A 6,140-nucleotide genomic window follows, 5' to 3' on the forward strand; every position below is an offset into this window, starting at 1 on the left:
AATGAAGAAGACAAGTAAGTCAGAGAAGGACCAAAGAGATGAATTTCAAAAATTCAAATCAAGGAGGCAGAGCAAACCTTGCTCAAAATCCTATCCTTATTGTTGATGATAGGGATAGAGCTCTAAGATAGTATGCCGTGACAATGTTTCATGATCTTAATCTAGGTATTAGGAGACCCGAAATTGAGGCACAACAATTCAAGTTGAAGCAGTCATGTTCCAGATGCTTTAGATAGTGGGCCAATTCAGTGGAATGCCTATCAAAGATCATCACCTGCACTTAAGACTGTTCATGGAGGTGAGCGATTCTTTCAAGTTAGTCGAAGCAACCGAAGATGCACTACGATTGAAGTTGTTCCCATAATCACTAAGGGACAGAGCTCGAGGCTGGTTGAACTCATTGCCACCAAATTCAATTTTCACATGGCAAGAGTTAGTAGAAAGATTCCTCATGAAGTATTTCCCGCCTAGCAAGAATGTTAAGTTGAGGAACGAGATCACTGCTTTCCAACAAATGGATGATGAGTCACTGTATGAGGCATGAGAAAGGTACAAAGAATTATTACGAAAGTGCCCTTATCACAGAATCCTACATTGCATCCAACTTGAGACGTTTTATAATGGTCTCAATGCTCACACGAGGATAGTAGTGGACACTTCTGCTAATGGTACTCTCCATTCTAAGTCTTACAATGAGGCTTATGAAACCATCGAGAGGATTGCCAGTAATAATTATCAAGGGCCAACCAATCGAGCAGCATTAGGAAGACGAGTCACTACAATATATAAAGTAGACACTCTTACTTCACTCGCATCTCAGGTATCCTCAATGCTTAAAAATTTTACCACTAACGGGCTTAATAGTTTTGCAGCACAGCCATTGAATCAATTTGAAAATGTAGCCTGTGTCTATTGTGGAGAAGGACATCTGTTCAAAGAATGTCCATTGAACTCAGAATCCCTGTATTACATAGGTAACTAGAACCAAAATCGAGGAAGGCAAGGAATACAATCCAATTCCTATAATCTATCGTGGCGAAACCACCCTAATTTCTCCTAGAATAACCAATGGGTTGGACCCAGTAACACATACGCCCAACTTAGACTGACCGGGCCACCTATTTTTACCCAACAAGTTCAGAAACAACCTCAAGCTGAACCATCCAATCACTTAGAAAACTTGTTAAAGGCAAACATAGCCAAGAATGATGCCTTAATCCAAAGCCAATCAGCTACATTAAAAAACCTGAAAAACTAAATGGGCCAGCTTGCAACTGAACTCAGAAGCCGACCATAAGGTGCTTTACCTAGTGATATGTAGAATTCGAGGAATCTAGGGAAGGAGCATTGTAAAGCATTGACATTGAGGAGCAGAAAGACATTAGAGCCCAAGACTGTCGAAGTTGAAAAGGAGCTAGTTGATGCTTAAGACTTAAAGGAAGTTCAACTGAGTGTTGAAATTTTAGTTTCACTAGAACCTGAATCTGCAAAATCTGATAAGGTAACTTCTGAACCAGCTAATTCTGATAAACTAACAACTTCGTTAGATGCAAAATTGCCACAGAAGATGAATCAACTAGTTCTAGTTAAGAAGCCTCCACCACCCTACCCTCAAAGACTTCAAAAGCAGAAGCAGGAAGTTTAATTCAAGAAGTTCCTAGACGTACTCAAACAACTTCATATCAACATCCTGTTGGTTGAAGTACTTGAAAAAATTCCGAACTATGTGAAATTCATGAAGAATATCCTGTAAAAAAATAAAGACTTGGAGAATTTGAGACGATAGCCTTAACAAAGGAAAATAGTGCATATCTTCAAGATAAACTACCCCTAAAGTTTAAGGATCTTTGATGTTTTACCATACCTTGCAACATTGGAGCAACATATTGTGGTAAGGCACTATGTGATCTGGGTGCGAGTATTAACCTGATGCCCATGTCAATATTCAGGAAGTTGGGGATAAGTGAAGTTAGACCTACTACGATTACATTTCAATTAGCAGATCAATCTTTAGCACATCCAGAAGGAAAAATTGAGGATGTATTGGTACGTGTAGACAAATTTATTTTTCCTACTGACTTTGTCATTCTAGACTTTGAAGCAGACAAAGAAGTGCCAATTATCCTAGGAAGGCCTTTCCTAGAAATTAGAAGGACCCTTATTGATGTACAGAAGGGCAAGCTTACTATGCATGTTTAGGACGATCAGGTAACATTTAATGTTTTTAAGTCTATGCAATTTCCTAAAACAATTGATGATTGTTCTATAGTGTCCGATTTAGAGAAATTAATCATAAAAAAGGAACTCAACTATGTTGAGGACCCATTGGAACAAATTTTGACATCAGACCCTCCAAATGATAAAGAGCCAAATGATGAAGAGGAGGATGAATACTTAGCTTTGCTAGAAGCTAATCAAAAGGGATTTAATCTGCAATCCCATTTTGAATCTTTGGAGTTAGAGGATAGGGATTATGCCTAACCAAAAGCGTCAATCGAGGAGCCACCTAAACTAGAACTGAAGGTACTTCCCTTACATTTATAATATGTTTATTTAGGTAACGCTTCTACTTTGCTTGTGATTGTTTCAGTGGAATTAACCGTTCAACAAGAAGAGAAACTCATCTTAGTATTGAAACAATTCAAGAAGGCTATCGAATGGACCATACTCGATATTTGTGGCATTAGTCTGTCTGAATGCATGCACAAGATCATCTTGGAAGATGGCGAGAAAGGGATGATTGATGGACAACGAAGACTGAACCCTATCATGAAGGACATGGTAAAGAAAGAAATCATCAACTAGTTAGATGCGAGTATAATTTATCCTATCTCAGATAGTTCATGCGTAAGTCCGGTCTAGTGCGTGCCAAAGAAAGGAGGTATTATGGTTATTAAGAACGAGAATAACGAGTTGATACCGACTAGAACGGTTACGGGATGAAGAATTTTCATCCATTACCTGAACAAGGCGACTAGGAAAGATCACTTTCCTTTGCCGTTTTTGGACCAGATGCTGGATAGACTCGTGGGGAGAGACTATTACTATTTTCTCGATAGATACTCGGGGTATAATCAAATTAAAGTAGCACTGGAAGATCAACACAAGACAAAATTCACCTACCCATATGGTACATTTGCATTTAAACGCATTCCATTTAGTTTATGTAATACACCTGTTACATTTCAAATATGTATGATGTCTATTTTTACTATATGGTTGAGAAATACTTGGAAGTCTTTATGGATGAATTTTTAGTATTCGGAGATACATATGATGATTGTCTAGCCAAGGTACTAAGGCGATGCGAAGAAATAAACCTCGTACTCAACTGGGAAAAGTGTCATTTCATAATACGAGAAGGTATTGTTCTAGGGCATCAAATAACGAGACATGGAATTGAGGTAGATAAAGCAAAGACAGACGTTATTGAGAAACTCCCATCTCTAACATCTGTAAAGAGTGTTAGGAGCTTTTTGGGCCACGTTGGTTTCTATTGAAGATTTATCAAAGACTCCTCCAAAATTGCTAAACCCTTATGCAAATTATTGGAGAAGGACACGACGTTAAAATTTGATGAGGAGTGATTAAGAGCTTTCAAAGATTTGAAGAGTCGGTTAGTTTCGGCACCATAATTGTCACACCAGACTGGAATTTGGCATTTGAATTGATGTGTGATGCAAGTGACTTTATGATAGGAGCTGTCATGTGCCAGTGAACGAACAAAGCTTCTCCTCCTATCTACTATACAAGTCAGACTCTGACAGGAGCTTAACTTAATTATATATTAACAAAGAAAGAGTTACTTGTTACTGTGTTTGCTTTTGACAAGTTTTGATCTTATCTTGTAGGTAGCAAAGTGACTGTCTATACGGACCACTCGGCAATTAAGTATTTACTTGCAAAGAAAGATGCTAAGCCGAAACTGATTCGATGGGTACTTTTACTTCAAGAGTTTGATCTAGAAATTCAAGATTGAAAGGAGTAGAAAACCAAGTAGTAGACCGCTTGTCCAGATTAGAGCCGCAAGAAGGGAATTCTCCAATTATACCCATTCAGGAGACATTTCCAGATGAACACATACTGAAGGTAAATCAGTCCATAATACATCTTGGTTTGCTGATATTGCTAACTATTTAGCTTGTAGTTTGATACCGATTGATAAGACGTATTATCAAAAGAAAAAGTTTCTTCATGATGTGAAATACTATTTCTGGTATGAACCATACTTGTTTAAAAAGTGTGCAGATCAAATGATCAGGAGATGCATGGAAGAAGATGAAGTACATAAGATTCTATATTATTGCCACTCAACTCTGAGTGGGGGACACTTCGGAGGTACACGTACTGCGGCCAAAGTATTGCAAGCTAGATTATTTTGGCCAACATTATTTAAAGACGCGTATGCTTACATAAGGAGCTGTGATCGATGTCAAAGGGTTGGAAATGTTACAAACAGAAATGAGATGCCTTGAACAAACATCATTGAGGTAGAATTATTCAATGTTTGGGGTATTGACTTTCTCGGTCTTTTCCCTTTGTCTTTTGGTCACAAGTACATATTGGTAGTAGTAGACTATGTGTCTAAGTGAGTTAAGGCTGAGGCATATCTGACGAACGATGCTAAGGTTGTGATGAAGTTTTTGTATATGCATGTCTTCACAAGGTTTGGAACCCCAAGAGCCATCATCAGTGGTGAATGGTCCCATTTTGTGAACAAGTGGTTGAAATGGTTACTCAACAAGAATGGAGTGAAGCACAAGGTTGCCACAGCTTACCACCTGCAGACAAATGGGCAAGCTAAACTAGCAAACAAAGAGATCAAAGGCATACTCAAGAAGGTAGTTTGCTCGAACCGACAAGATTGGTTCAAAAAATTGGATGATGCTTTATGGGCCTACAAGACAGCATACAAGACACGTTTAGGGATGTCACCTTACAGGTTGGTCTTTGGGAAAGCCTGTTACCTGCCCTTGGAGTTAGAACACAAAGATTATTGGGATCTCCAATACCTCAACTTGGATCTTAAGCTTGCTAAAGAGAAATGGATGCTCCAACTCAATGAGTTAGAAGAGTTCCAAATGTTCTCATACGAGAATGCCAAATCACTCAAGGAAAGACTTAAGAGATGGCATGATAAACACATTCGGATTCGAGAATTTGAAGCAGGTCTGCAAGTATTGTTATTCAATTCCAGATTAAGGTTCTTTCCAAGTAAGTTAAAATCAATTTGGTTCAGTCCATTTACGATTCACTAAGTTTATCCATATGGAGTTGTCGAACTTCAAAGTGAGGGAGGTAATTTTCGATTCAATGCTCAGCGCTTAAAACATTACTAGGGAGATAAAATTGAACGGGATCAAATCTCGTTCATTTTATCAGATATTTAAATTTTCTTGTAATTTAATTTTTCTCGTTTTTCTTTTTTTTAATAAATGATTTAGGGTATATTTTTGGGATTAGCATGTTTAAATAAATTTTGTCTAGGAGATTGAAACTTAAGCGGGATCGCTTGTAACCCCTCCAATTTTTCGTGAGAATTGATTTTAATATAATCTTTCGAGAAATTATTCCCTAAATGAAAAAATAAATTTTTCAGTTTTCAGATAAAAGGGTCAATTTTGATCCAAGTTTTAAATTGCAACTCAATTTCAAATTTTCTTTAGGTCTAGGTACTTAATTGAATTATTTTCAAATTTTGGTTGCTCTTTTTGTAAATACTAAAAATTAGATGTCTCTTCTTGTAAATATTTTCAAAAATCATCTAGAATAAATTTTTTAATTTAATTTAATAAGTATTTATTTTTAATAAATTAATAGCAATTAATAATTTAATATGCATTATATTAATTATTAATTGTTGTTAACGCTATGTAGAATTAGAACTTGGAATATCTTAATTATTAATTTGCTCTAAGAATTCTAATTAAACTCCTACTCCTTTCACTATAAATTTCACCCACCTTTGCCATTTTTTTTCACTCATCCCTCCATCAATCCTAGCATCCAAGTACCAAATCACCTAGTGCCAAACTCTCTAGCCACAACACCGCCCAGCTCCGCACATCACCCTCACGCCTAGCACCAACCCCATTCGGCCCTACGCACACCGTGCGTGCCAACAGCCTGCTCATTGTCAC

At 37.3% G+C, this 6,140-nt stretch overlaps 1 non-coding gene across 1 annotated transcript; it reads right to left on the minus strand.

Annotated features, from left to right (window-relative positions):
* Positions 1-481: 481 nt before the first annotated feature.
* On the minus strand, positions 482-588 carry LOC121208660 (small nucleolar RNA R71). The gene has a single exon (XR_005903791.1). It is a non-coding gene; the product is annotated as a small nucleolar RNA R71 (small nucleolar RNA).
* Between the last annotated feature and the right edge of the window lie 5,552 nt (positions 589-6,140).

Source organism: Gossypium hirsutum, chromosome A10, assembly GCF_007990345.1.
Source record: "Gossypium hirsutum isolate 1008001.06 chromosome A10, Gossypium_hirsutum_v2.1, whole genome shotgun sequence".
NCBI lineage: Eukaryota > Viridiplantae > Streptophyta > Magnoliopsida > Malvales > Malvaceae > Gossypium > Gossypium hirsutum.